The 15,477-nt window shown below is 35.8% G+C and overlaps 1 pseudogene; it reads right to left on the reverse strand.

Moving 5' to 3' along the window:
- Positions 1 to 9,835: 9,835 nt before the first annotated feature.
- On the reverse strand, positions 9,836 to 13,476 carry LOC132039109 (G-type lectin S-receptor-like serine/threonine-protein kinase At4g27290; annotated as a pseudogene).
- Positions 13,477 to 15,477: the final 2,001 nt, after the last annotated feature.

A 15,477-nucleotide genomic window follows, 5' to 3' on the forward strand; every position in this document is an offset into this window, starting at 1 on the left:
CAAACCCTCCTATTGCCTCAATGAATGGGATAGATTGCTCTCGATAGATGGACGTGTCACATTCTCCTTGTACACATATTTGCTGTTGATTCCACTCAAATTTGACAGCTTTGATGCAAAGTAGATGGCACGGCTCCACCAAATGGATCCACGGCCTTCCTAACAACATGTTGTATGTCGTGGGATATCAAGTACTTGAAAATCCATAATGAACTCAACTGGTCCAATCAACACGTTTAATTCTATTTCTCCAATAGACGCCTTTGAGCCCCATCAAATGCTCGAATATTCATATCACTTGTTTTAAGCTCGCTAGTATTATATCCGATCTTCTTCGTACTCGCTAGCGGCAAATGTTAAGCCCGAGCCTCCATCAATCAACACTTTAGACACAAACATGTTACGACATTTGACAGTTATATGGAGCGCTTTGTTGTGACTACATCCCTCCGGGAGGCGCTCATCATTATCGAAGCCGATTCGATGATCGTCAAGCACGTGCCCAATCATTCCAAATAATGTCTCACTAGTTGTTTCAGTCGGAACACATGCTTCACTTAAAATCTTCAAGAGTGCATTTCTGTGTACATCCGAACTCAAAAGCAAAGAAAGGATAGGAATCTGGGCATTGGTCTTTTTCAACTGATCCACAACTGAGTATTCACTGGCCTTAATCTTCCTCAAAAATTCTTCGGCCTCGGCTTCCGTCACAGCCCTTTTTGGAGGCGCATCACTTTCTTTGGTTTGCCTCAACCTAGCTAGCTCTTCCGGGGTATAACACCTTCCGGACTTGTCATTCCCGACGTCTTAATCTTGTCGATCGTTTCTTTCCTCGACATTCCATCACAAATTGTTGATAATTCCATGGTACGGCTTTGGTATTAAGTACCGGCAACGATTTGGCGCTTGAGCTATCTCCACAAAGTTGATGAAGCTCCTAATATCTCGACAGCACACAACCTCTTACCACTATAGCCGGAGAAGCAACGGCTATAAGATCGTGATCTTCCACGCTATTCACGTGCACTATAAATTTGGCCGGGTCATCATCATTTTCACCTTCCAATCATGTTTATCGAAGCCTCATCATGTGTCGGAAGTGGGTTGTTATCCACATTTGGTGTCGGTTGTTTGACCATGATCTCGTTTTGCTTCAATAAGATCTTCAACCTTATGTTTCAATGCGTAACAACGATCGGTAGCATGGCCTTTTACCCCCGAATGATATGCACACGTTTTAGTAGGATCAAAACTTCGGGCAAAGGATCCGGAATTCTACCTTCCACAGATATAATAAGCCCGAAGCTTGCGCTTTCAAAAACAACGCTTAACGGCTCTCCTAGCGGTGTAAAATTACGAAAAGGTCTATTTGGGCGAGGGCGGGATGCATTGTTTGGATGATGAGATTGTGATGGTGGAGCTTGGTATGTTGGTGGTCGTGGAGGTCGGTATGTTGGTTGTGTGTGGTAGACGGGGTAGGAAATTTGTGGTGATTGAGGTTGGTAAGATGACAAAACTTGGTTGTATGGATGCGATGAATATTGAAAATATTGTGGGTGGGGAGCGTTAGACTGGTATCGTGGAGGTTGTTGATGGTGGTATGAGGTGTTTCCCGTAGCCATTACCGCTGTCGCTTCTTTTTCTTTTTTCTTTCCATTTCCGAGAGCGCCGTTTGTATGGCCTTACTAGTAGACTGCAATGCCGCTAGACTTGTTATTCTCCCTGTCTTAATGCCATCTTCGATCATGTCCCCAGCTTTGATCACTTCTGCAAAAGTTTTTCCACCCATTGTCACCAAACGTTCATAGTATTCTGGTTCTAATGCCTGAATGAAGAAAGTGACCATTTCTGCTTCCTCCATCGGAGGGTGTACCCTGGATGCTTCTTCCTCCACCGTATAGCATATTCTCGGAATGATTCAACCGACTTCTTCTTTAATTTTGTAATTGAAATTCGTCGAGCGATCTCAACATGAAACTTGTAATGATCCACAAAAGCATTTGCCAAGTCATCCCAAGTACGCCATTTGGTTGTATCTTGTTTGGAATACCATTCCAAAGCTTTCCCACTTAAACTTTGATTAAATAGTTTGACTCTTATCCCTTCATTTTTCCCTACGCCAATCAACTTTTCGCAATAGACTTTCAAATGGAAGAAAGGATTTCCCGACCCATCAAACTTCTCAAATTTTGGAATCTTGTAACCCGGTGGCAATTCTACCTCGGAAATGCACACAATTCTTCATATCTCACGCTTTGGTTACTATCGAGTCCACGCAAACTTCTCATAGCCTCCTCCAAACTTTTGAGCTTTCTATTTATCATTTCATCATTAACTGCCCTTGTCTCCTTTTCGACTTCGATATAATGATCAACATCTGTGTGACATAGCCCTTGGGTTTGTGTCAATGGCGGGGCTGTGGCATAAGTATATACTGGCGGAACTTGATGAGGTGCTGGCGGTATGTACTGAGTCTTTGAAGAAGTAGTCAAACACGAGAGGAGCATTTTGAGTGACTAGGTGGGTGAGAGGTTCAGAAGTAGCTGGTTGAGAAGTGGTAAAATAGTTCACTTGGTTAAGTTCGTCTAAATTTGGGAATGGAGGTGGCATAGGCAAAGTCTGACGAACCCCCTGAGATGGAGTCATATGTGGCGGAGTTTGAGAAAATGACCGATTTTGTAATACCATGTGACTTAGTTCAAGAACTCGTTGCTCCGTACGAGCAATGACCTCCAAATGTGTTTCTGGTTCATTAGAGGATGTGGGATCACTTGTGATAGGTAAACTAAGAGATGGCTCAGATGAAGTGGTTGCATTGATCAAACTTTGCTCCATTTTAGAACGAGTCTTTTTGGTTAACCAGTGATTAATGATGAGTCGAGTCCGATTTCTTGGCTTTAGACCGTGTGAAATATGGATGCTCCGCCGCCCCTTTAGCACAAGTCAACCTTTTTGTTTTGAAAATAAGTTTAAAAGAAAAAGATAAAATAAGAAAAGAAAAAGAAAACGAGTCAAGATACGGTAAGGACATATTATTGCACATAAACACATTATTGCACATAATATATCGCGTTCTATAATGCAAGGGACCTCTTTATGCCGTAGGTAGGCCTAACGAATATTTGAAGGACAAACATGTCTTTTATGTATCATTCCATAACTCTTCCTAAAACTAATTTACAAGGATAACAAAAACTTATTACATGTCGTTAATAATACAATTCAAAGTTAATCTAAGATATCTAATACTTGATCTCCACTAATTTCTTTTGGTTGTCTTCAAACCTTAACCACCAATTGGATGCTCCACAACAACCTCGCAACAAAACATTAATTCTCCTAAAATATTTATCTATAGAGTACTAGGTCCACATATTCGACACATTTGTCCTTCAAATAATGCATATAAATAATGAATAGTGTCACTTAGAGTCGTAGACTCATTTGGACATTTGGTAAGGTTGACTAATGAACTCAATACACCAAGGGTATTAAGCCTCCTAGGTTTAAAATGATGCATGTCCTTACAAGGTTTTGGTTTTCGCTCTACCCTAGGTAGACTAAGAGTTGGTTCACTAGACACAAGGTTCCCGAGCGGACTACTCGAGTGAGAAGACTACGCGGTCACCGTTATTCGGACACCCCGCGCATACGCCAACTCTCCTAAAATTTTGGATTTTTTTTGAAGAAATTTGCGGGTGCGCAAAACACACCTCGCGTGTACGTGTGATTGTGTGAGTTTTCCAGAAATGGAGGGAATATGAACGGAATGCCAGTTAAGGAAAGCGATAATATACATCTTACATAGAAATATCACATAAGGAATAAAACAATAAAACACTTAAAATATATAAGGAAAAATAATAATAAAGGCAAAATAAGGCAAACAAAACTTTTATACAAATTATTTATTAACTTAAGTCTGTTATGGTTAGAACCTAATCTCCCCAGCGGAGTCGTCAAGCTGTTATACCCCATTTAAACGGGTTAAACTAGGTACAACATATTGGTGATTCCTATTTTTGCTTTATTTTAAGGAGTCGCCACCTAACTGATTTTAAGGTGAATTAGGGCACCTAAATATTAACTAAGGTAAAGCTAACTAAACCTCCGTTAATAGTCTGCTTAACCAATATGATTCTAGGTAAGGGCTCTATATTATCCTAAAGGGAAGGGGTTAGGCATCCTTTAGAATCCGCTAACTACGGTTATCCGACCAAACTTAGGTTAATTAATTAAGGCTACAAATGTAATATTTAAATTTTAAGAAAATGATTTGTAAATGTTGCTAAGATTTTAAAGGAAAATATAATAATGCTATTTAAAATAATATTTATAAATGTTGCTAAGGCTTTAAGTGGGAATGCAGTAATGCTATTTAAAATAGATTTGTAGAAGGTAAAATGATTTGCATAAAAGAAAATGATATTTAAAATAAGGCTTATAAATGTTGCTAAAGCGTTAAATGAAAATAATGCTTTGTAAAATAAAGCTTCCAGAATATAATAATTTGCATATAAATAATAGTTTTAAGAGAAGACTGAACTTTGAACAAAGTTATGTCATATGGCTATGTAGAAAATTTATTTTTTATAAATGGGATGCAAAAAAGAAAGTGAGTTTTCTTGCTCCTTTAATTAACTATGTTCGGCTTAAATACATGTGATTAGATGAATCTTGGAAACAAAGTTTATAAAATACTTACGTTACGATTTACATATTAGTGACGTTTTGGAATTTTAAGATAGTAATAACAAATCATGATTCTTTAGCTCGAAATATGTGGTCGTGCTTTTTGAAAATCAATTATTCTAATGAAGATAAATACTATAAATGAAATAAAATGGATGAAACTTTTGGAATTAATCGTTAATTTTCCTTAGATTAACTACTCGTTGTTATAACTAATTCCTATACTAATCCCCCTTATAGTTCATCTAAGCTAAAATAAAACAACATAAAATGTTAGTCATAAAAAATACACAACAATAAAATAAGGAAGAGAGAGAGAAAGAAAAAAATAAATGGATCGGGCCCATTTTAAGGCCCCATCTGCTGGAACTGTTCACGTTATTGGGCTTAGGCCCAAAACTGAATTTATATTTTTTTGCTGCAGGGCAGGGCCGACACGAGAAAATTGCGTTGGGCTTTTAGCCCAACACCGAATGCGGGAGAACAAGTCCCTCGGACTCATATGCGGTGGTCATGCAAAAAATAAAAGAAAAAGGATTAGTATGTAATCAATAAATAAGATTAAACACGCGGAATGTAAACTCGAAACAGATTAGTAGATTTATGTATATCGGTTGGTCATGAGATATACCTTGTGTATTTAAAATACTAAGTACATTACTTTAAGGTAGTGTAAAAACATATTCCAACTCGAACATAATCACCAAATCCTCTCTAAACAACTAAATACAAAAGTTACAAACGCGTATTTCAAAGGAAAGTTATACCTAACCAAAATGTATATTAGTTAATGAATAAAGAAATCACTTAAAAACCGGAAAAGAAATTTTGAACTACAGGGAATATGAATGGCTTCAATAATATTAGAAACGATGGCCTTTTGGCTTGGGAGACATCTACAGCCCAGATCGAACATGGAACAAAGTATTAGATAGATACTCTAAATATCATTTAAAGAGTGAACAAATATGGCTTAAACTTGACTAATCCAACTGTAGAATATTTGAGTTCTATCATTTGGCAAGAAAGCTTTGGGAAAATTTATTTGAGTCGCATATCCCAAGAGAAGTAAAACATTGCTGAAAATAAAGAAGAGGACAATTTCTAAGCCACTCTTAGCTAACTGGACAACCATGAATAGAAAACATGATTCGTACATACCACAATTCATAATCTTCTAACAAGCCCATCCACTTAAACTAATTCATTTTTAAAAAAAATATATATGGAGTATTAAGAAAATCCATAAACTACTCATGGCTTCCGAAAAAAAGGCGAGATTCAGCTAGAACAACTATGGAACAAGATTAATCCATGCCGAAACTAAACAAATAACCCACGGCTGAAAATACTAGTGTTAAAACTGAAAACCGAATCGACTCGATTATAGAATAGGATTAGACCATATACTTGGGAGAGTAGCAAGTAGAAAGTAGACTAATATACACATGACGGGTTTCGAACAGGAGAGAGCATAGACACTGTGGCAGACCCCTATGTGAATGCAAACAAAACTTCAACACCAATATTTAAAAAGGTGAAATAAGTTATCATCTTTATACTTTAGGTAGATCAGGTTCCAAGGAAAATATGCACTATTTGGTTCATATAGTGTAAGGAGGAGACTTAAATTTTGAAGAGAAAGATTAGTTTAAACCAACACACAGGAAGTAACGATTGAAGACCTACACTTAACCAAATGAGATGTGTACAAACAACCTTTCATGCAAAATTATGGACGCGAAGCATGACGTGGTTTGAGTATTACTAATCCATAGGCTATATTAAATCAATTGCGTAACCGATTTCATCATGTTTGAAATAACCATCATGGACAATTAAATCTCAAGCAAAAAAGTGCACAAGTGTGATTAACAAACAACGGGTTCATGAGCACAATTTTTTTATAGCTTAAACATGACCAACAGAAATCATAAACTTCTAGTCTCATTTGACTAATTTAAACAGGATCAACTGTGAACCAGCGAAGGTGAAATCGAGTAAGCACTTTAGACATTATCAAATAGAGATCATGACAACGATGCATCGAGGTAAATGGACTAGTATAAACCTAGACAAACGACCACTGTGTGAGTATAGTAGCAAACTACATTCCACAGTGAAGCTAAAGCAGATTTAAACTAATCCCAACACTAACAGGAACGTAAATTAATCAAACCCCTGAATAAATAAAAGCCGCATAACAATTTACCCGAACTAAACTAAGCGGGTATGAACACTAAAAGCATAACATAAGCTAAATAACACTTAACCACATAGCCATATAAATAAAACGAACGACGAAAAATAAAGGGGCGAGGCTAATATTTTGCGACATCGGACAAAACTTCCTATTTTACGACGCCGAACAACGAATTTTAGACACAACACCCAACTCAAAACCGAAAACATCAATACCCAAACAAAGAACCCAAATATACATCAAAATCCAAAGCAAACTAAAAAGTGGGAGGGAATCACACTGACCTTCTTCAAGTGCAGCGAACTAGGGATTTAGCCACGGGTCTACGCTTGAACGCGACGAACTCGAACTCGAACAAAGTCTTTCGAAATCGAAAATTTCAATATCGTTGGAAAGATTGATCCTTTTTTAAAAGAAGTTTTGTTTGATTTTCCGAATAATTTCGAAACGCAAATAATGACTAAACTCGAAACCAAACGGAATTTGGACGAATCCAAGATTGAAGTATTAGTACAAAATAAAAGTATTGAATGTGGTAAAAATCCGTCCCTCTCTTTCTTTTTTTTCTTTTTTCTGTGGATTTAGCGACGTATTTATAGGTAAAAGCTAGGGTTTTCTAGGTTCGAAATTGGGCGGGATTCCTAGTGATCCGTTTGAAATCGAATCAAATCTTTAAAGTGATCTTCCTTTTCAGATTTTTGGCCGTTTGCATTCGACCAAATCGTTGAAGATAGGAGAGAGATATTTACACGAAATGGGGTAAACAAAGTCTGGGATGGTGAAAAAAAGATCTGCTCCTTTGCTGGAAATGGAGAGGGCAGCGAGGAAGACGACAGGAGAGGGAGCAGAGTAGAGAGAGAGAGGGAGAGGAGAAAAAGACAAAGGAGAGAGAGAGAGACGAAGAGTGCGGCTGTAGGATAAGAGATTAGGGTTTAGATTTGTTTAGGGTAAATGAATAAAGACAGGTGGGCCGGTCGGGTATTGTTGTTGGGCTGGACCGTTGGACGATTAAAAATTGGGCTTGTAGTGAATTTAATTTGTGGTCATTCCTCCTTCATTTTAATTATTCTTGGGCTTTTAACTTAATATCTAGTACAATATGTATTATGATAAATTATGATTAATATGTAGAAAATAAAGGGCTTGATAAAGTATAATTAATTTAATGGAAATAAAGTGACGACGAACCCTTTTGAAATTTGTGATAAAGTGATGCTAGTAATAGTGAAAAAAATGAAAATAATGATATTAATAGTAGTAGAAATAGTAGTGAAAACAAAATACTTAACTCGTCAATAAATTAGAAGCTATTTGAATCATGTTTTGTTTCATCATTTTTTTAGTATTATTTTTTCAATTAAAGTTTATTGTGCTTGAGATTTCTATTGCATAGGCATATATTGTTCTTTTGTTATTATTAAAGTTTAAATATGTCTATTAGAAAACATGAATCGGGCTATTCGAAACTTAAAGAAAAAGGAAAAATGAAGCTTTGATACAATCTTAAAAAGGAGCTTTAATTGAAATGATTGCAGAATTTGATCCGGTCATGCACAGACATATCCGACAAATTAAACATGATAAAATTCATGATCATGACCTTGGATGTTCTTTAAAATATAATAGCCACTCTGATATTGATGGTTTAGATTTATTTTCCGAATTAAAAGTGTTAAGGGAGATAATACAAGTAGATGATACTACTTTAATTGATATACTCAATCAGATAAAATTACTTGTTTTTTTTCCAGATTCCTATAGAATAATGTTAACCGATCCTCTAAGATGCCTCAAATGGGAAAGGTGTTTTTCAAAACTAAAATTGATAAAATCTTACTTAAGATATGTCTCAAGAGAGGTTGAATGAATTAGGTATATCACTCATTAGAAAAGAAATATTACAAGAAATTGATTATAATACGATTATTTAAGCTTTGTATCTCAAAAAGCTAGAAAGATAAATTTTAAATAAAAACTATATATTATATAACTTTACCTTTAAATAAAAATATTAAGGCCTCTCATCCAAGTTTGGTTTTAGGCCAACCGCCCTGTCAATAGGACTGGGGAGTTTCATTTTTGGCTGGAAATAAAATGATTAATATTCACGCCAGGTACTTTCTCAATCCATTATTCAACTCTTTAGAACTACTTGTTATTTGTGTGTTTCATCTAGTGGCATTTGTCAATTAGTAATTCCTGTACTATGTGTTTGTGAAATTTCCCAAATGAACTTTTGAGCGGGGAAGGACTGAGGGTTTGACCCATTAGATTAGTTGAGAAGAGCCTATAAGTTCATTTTAAACCGTTATCAAAGCTTAAAACTTTTTGTTCTTGTCTGAAACCAGTCTTATTATGTTCACTTATAGTAAACATTGAAGTCCATGTAGTTGAAGCTTATATGTTGTAAATCAGAAGAGGCCATGAAAGGGGTTAATTTTCGGCATGAAAAAAAAATTGAAATCCACCATGAAAGAGCTAGCTTTGGGTTGGTATTGAAAAGAAGAAGAAGAAGAAGAAGAAGAAGAAAAGAAGAAAATGATTGGGTTTCAATTTTTTAGTGGGTCGGTGTCTCGGATCGGTCGATAGTTGTGTTAAAAGAGTTTAAATAGGTGAGTAGATTTAATTGAAAGAAAAAAAAAGTCATGTAGGCGCCACATAGGAAAATAAAGGTGGGAAATGAGATTTAACGGAGTAAGGATAAATATGATTTTTTTTTTTTTTAGAGTATAAAGGCAAATACGGCCCTAAAATTGTATGACACGGAAAAATATATTAAGAAAGTATAATGAAGGGCAAATATAGCTTATTTGTAAGAATACAAGGGCAAATCTGACCCTTTTCCTTTTTTTCTAAAAAGAGCGATTTGGGATTTCTTGTTACTACGATAAAGAAGTATTTCATGTTCGTTTGATTTATTACGTGGAAGGTTACCTGTCCAAACAACAAAATAACAATTATGCATAAGATTATTTTGATATTCGGAGAATTTTCATGAAAGCCATATTTTTTAAGAACCAAGTATCTATGCTTTCGGAAAGCTCGCATAAGGAGACAAATAGGATGAAACAATATAATATCGCTCCACTTTAAGACCTAGTTTCAGCTAGTGCTTCGAAAGTCTGCAGGAAAAAATTACAAAATTGTATCATATATAAATGTCTGATTAAGATGATCTCACATCATTGCTATCGTCCTTCTTCTGCTGTAATTGTCACTTGATTGTTAGAGACTTTGGATGGAGTAGACGAGGTGCTAGACGTGTGTGTTCTTATCACAAAAGCTGGTCGTTTAGGTCTTGGAAGACTCATACCTTCCCCGACCAACATTACAATGACATCTGACATGTTAGGACTAGCATTTGAATCTTCTTCGACACACAAGAGTGCGACATTGATACACTTTATCACTTCACTTCTATTGCATGATTCAAGTAATGACTTCCCTGTTAATTGTATTGCCATTTCTTCTATCCACAATCGCCATGCCTGTGATAACTTTCAATTAGATATCAAGACTAGCCACAAGGATCAATAGGATGTACGGTTGAGTTTCTGCACTTACATAACCTAACAAGTTTAACACTTCTTCTGATTGGTAAAATCCTGTGTTCTTTCTTCCACTGATTATCCAAGTACGACTACTCCGAAACTGAATACATCGGACTTGATGGAAAACAGTCCATCTGATGCATATTCAGGGGACATATAACCACTAGATCACACCATGTGGAAAAAGTGTTAGGTATACTAAGTATTTTTACAAATACAAAAAAGAAAAAACAAAACACCCATTATAATTAGGATCATTTGCAAGAAAAAAAATGATAGGAAGGGATGTTATACTTACTAGGTCCCCACTACTCTGTTTGTATTTGCTTCTGTTCTTTTTCCTTCAACAATCCTTGCCAAGCCAAAGTCTGAAATCTTGGGATTCATCTCCTCATCTAATAAAATGTTACCAGTTTTTAAATCTCTGTGAATGATCCGCAATCGTGAATCGTGGTGAAGATAAGCAAGACCTCGCGCAATGCCCAATATGATGTCATATCGCTTCTTTCAATCCAATAATTTGCAAAATTTTCGATCTTGCATAATTATCATGACAACGAGTAGATGACATCAATTAACAAGATTAAATCTTGTAAATAGTATAGGAGCTTGAGAATAAATCTTACCAAATATGAATGCATCTAAACTCTTATTTGGCATATATTCATATAGTAAAATTTGTTCCTTTGCTTTGATGCAATAGCCCAGAAGCCTGACCAGATTTCTGTGTTGAAGTTTTGCAATTAGAGTCACTTCGTTCTTAAATTCATCTATGCCTTGTCCTGAATGACTAGATAACCTTTTCACTGCAATTTCTTTTTTGCCTGGAAAGATACCCTGCGACAAGTTTTTCATCTCATTATTATAGGTGAATGCGGCTGTACCAGTCCGCAGAGGTGTAAGGAGGAAATTTTAACCTTGTAAACAGGACCAAATCCTCCTTGTCCGAGCTTATTTGCATTTGAGAAGTTGTCTGTAGCAGCCAAAATGGTCTCCAAGTGAAAGTATGGAACATCAATGACGTCATCACTGTTTTCATTCATCAATACTTTTGCTTCTCCTTCAACTTTGTGCCAGTGAGATATTTGTGCCCCTTCAGTACCTTTTCTTCTATATGAAATAGAATGCGGGGAAAAAGAAGAAGAAAAAAAGACCTCATTACCTTAATTGGATTAAGAATGACCTTTGGAATTAAGTCCTAAAAGAAAAATATCTTCCAGAGTGAAAGAAAAGATTAATTCAGCAAATACCTGCTCTATTTGTCATTCTTCTTCTATAGCAAATGTAGCTAAAGCAGCCTATGAGTACAAACATCAAAGCTGTTATGGATGAAAGGATAGCCTTTATCTTCATCGATTTCTTAGCTTTAGTTTGAGCTGAAAGTAGAGAGCCAAAAACAAGTCAGATATATATAACATCTATCTTGAAGGACTTGATGCAAATCTTCGGTCGACCTCGGAACCTGTCGTTAATTTTTACTCTGCTCAACTAACTCCTCACATAGGAAAAGCAAAAGGAGAATTATTGCTAACGTTAATAAGGAATTCTGTCCACAACATAGTGCTTTTTACCATAATGAAATAAAGAATCAAGCTAAGTTATACTATGCTATTCTAACCTTCTAGTGAGCCACGTCTGACAAAGATAGGCCGTCCCGTTTCATTTATGCTGAGTTGTCGCAGATTGTACAGATCCCCTATCCAAATTGAACAGGTACCGGAACCTTCATAAGTATAAGCAGTGCAAGAGCAATTGTTGAAACAAGTAGATCTACACTGCGAGGCTTCCCTAACTGTGATATTAGTATCTTGAGAAGCAGGTAATGTCATAATTGAATTCATCCAGAAACTATCCTTGTCTTTAGTAGTTGCATTACACTTCACCTTTTTGTCTCTTACACAGCCACCAGTGTAATCATTAGAATTCCATTCTCAATCTGAACTTGGCCTGAAACCGCTCAAACAATTGCAGGATGCATTAGCATTATCGCATACTCCAAATGCCCCACATTTAGCGTAAACCTCACAATGGTCACTTGGTTGAGCCCAGAATAGATTCCAATCAATGTAACCACTCAACCATGCTAGTTGCATAATTTGCCCCGAGACATTCATGATCAATCTTGATATGATTGTGCTATTAGTATTATAACGGGAATATGTAAAATATGACTCGTTCTCATTATCGGTATAGCTGTAATCGTATATGTAGTTTAACCTCATCTCAGGGATTGAGCTGAACGTTTGGCCATTCCATGGACCACTTGCCCAATACTGTGTAGTCCTATTCCATTTTATAACAAATTGATTATGTTTTGGGTCTAGTTCCAGGGAAAACAATCCTGGTGCTGGATCGCTCAAATTCTTCCATGAAATTAGAACCTGTTTTCTTTGTGTAAGTTTGTCATATCCAAGCTTAGCACCAGGCAAAAATGTATCTGTTTGGTAGTCAAAACTTTGCCAAAGTAGTAAGGGTTTTGATGAATTTGATAAATCACTCAAAATCAAATTTCCATCATCATGAAGAACTGCTATGACTGAATTATCTGGAGTTGTACTCTTAGCAATATGTGTTGACCAAACAAAGCCTTGAAATCTATCGAGAAGCACCAAGTTGCCTTGAATAATTGTCAAGTTAGCAGCACCATATTGAAGTGGTTTCTCCCTATTTGCTACCCAAACTGCAGTTTGCAATGCAATATTCTTGTACCATATGCCTATGTAATATTTGGAAGAGTTACCTGGACTGAAGAAACCAAGCTCAAAGTTCCCACCTGAAGAGATAATTGTTTGGCCAAATGAAAGAGATTTATTCACAGAAATGGTGTCCCCTCCGAGACAGAGATCACTGTTGAGAGTGAAGCATAAAAAGAGCACAAAAAGTACTAGGAACGAATGATTATTCTTTATTTCCATGGCTACACAATCTGTTAGTAGAACAGATGATGGCTGAAAGGATTAAAAAAAATTAGGAGAGTACTAGTGAAAGTCTTGACAGAAGGAGACTTTGGAGTCAAACAAGTTGATTGTCTCAAAATATCTTGTAATGCATCATATGGACGCAGTTCATTCTACTCTGAGTGGTTGTATAGTAAGCATACAAAAAGCATTACAGTAACTTCCTTTATTGCAAGAAGATAGTTATACATTTCTTTATTTTTAAATCAATTCTAAAATGGTTTTCAGTTGCTGAGTAACATTTTTATCTGATTATGGTTTTAACAAACAGATTCAAAAATACTACTCTAGAAAACTAGCTCGGAAAACGAACCCACGTATGTGACAGAGTACGGGATGGCTTGTGGAGAGGGGTGATTGGCCAGATTGGATATAGTTGATTTTCCACGAAATCTATTTCAGTAGAGTGTATGGTCAGTTTTTGGACTGTTTATTATTCACTCTGTCAATGTATGTAATGTACTTTCCTTTTTAGTCTATCCCAAATACTTTCTAGATAACCCAACTCAGAAGTACGGTTTTTGCATGGTTTACTGCTCCTATCAATTTATTTGATACATTTTCCTTTTAAGTCTATTCCAAAAAGAATAATATATTTCTTTAATTAGTGAGTAGCAATTTCACTCTAAACTTTTTATTTTACTCTTAATGAGATGATTTATTGCCACTCAATATCTATAAATTGTTTTAGACCACAAGTTTCAAAAAACCTTCTTTTGTTTTTACACTTCATACTCAATCAAAGTGCATCATATATACTGGGAGGGAGATAGTAATATTTAATCACCATTTTGTAGCGTAAATTGAGAATTCACATTTTAAGATGAAAATAAGATTTGGACAAAAATACCCTTAGCTAAACTATGGAGTTTTGTTTCAAATGTGCAGTTCTAACTCAAGGAAAAATTCATGGAGTTTGAACAATTACCGGTTCAAATTGCAAGAAAAAGAGTTTGAACCTTTACCGGTTCAATTTTATATAGGCACCCGGCATGAAATTACTCCATTATTTTCTGAGGTACCACCACCTATGAAATTCCCCCATTATAGTTTTCTTTGTATGTTTTAAATTGGATTATTTTATCTGGTACTGGTACCACCCATGAAATTACCCTATTATGATTTTCTTTGTATATTTGAGAATATATCATCAATTTTAGACGCCACCCTTCTTGAGTTCGAAATGATACAAGTGAAACTCCAAGAATTTTCAAAATGGTGCAAGTGAAACTCAAAGCGATTTTTAGAATGATGCAAGTGGATCTTGAGAAAAAACTCCATGACATTATCCTAGAGTTCAAGAAGGAGACAGTTAGAGCTCCATGAAACTTTCTTGGAGTTTAAATTGCACATTTTAAACTCTAGGAATTATTTAGCTTCCAGCACAATTAGTTTCACATATAAAAGTTTTGAACTCTAGCACTCTATGCTAGAGCAGTGTTTTAGTTAGGAACACTATTGTACAAATTTTATTTCCGCATTAAAAAGCAGCTAAATGTTGAATAGCTTTGAAGCAGTGGTTAAATGTTAGTAAAGCAGTTTGAAATGTGACTATTTGCACATTTCGTCTAAGTACGAACTAGCCAGCCAATAATTTTTGAATATCAGATGATCATAAAGGTCAAGGGTTCGAACTATGGTAGCAACCACTATTGCTTGCATTAAGGTAGGCCGTCTACATAAAACCTTTTGTGGTGCGGCTTATCCTGCTAACGCAAGATATTTTGTGCACCGGACTGCCCTTTGTTCGTTTTACCAGATGATCATAAACAAAACCAATTACACACATGGTCAAGACTCAAGAGGATGATGTTGATTCTTCAGACATGTTGATTGTTAAGAAATACGTGAACTAATACTCAACAAAAAGTGACTAAAGGTTACGAACGATATTGTAATTTGAATTCTGCGGTGAATCGTTTGTAGAGAAAATATAGGATATAAAATGTTGCTAAAAGGTTGATGAACTTCTTTGAAAAAACTATTGGAATACACCAGAATAAGAACTTACCTCGAGAAAATCTCGTTCTTAATTAGATAGAAATAGGATTTTCTTATTATTACACACTGAAAT

The sequence above is a fragment of the Lycium ferocissimum genome, chromosome 12 (assembly GCF_029784015.1).
Source record: "Lycium ferocissimum isolate CSIRO_LF1 chromosome 12, AGI_CSIRO_Lferr_CH_V1, whole genome shotgun sequence".
Classification (NCBI taxonomy): domain Eukaryota; kingdom Viridiplantae; phylum Streptophyta; class Magnoliopsida; order Solanales; family Solanaceae; genus Lycium; species Lycium ferocissimum.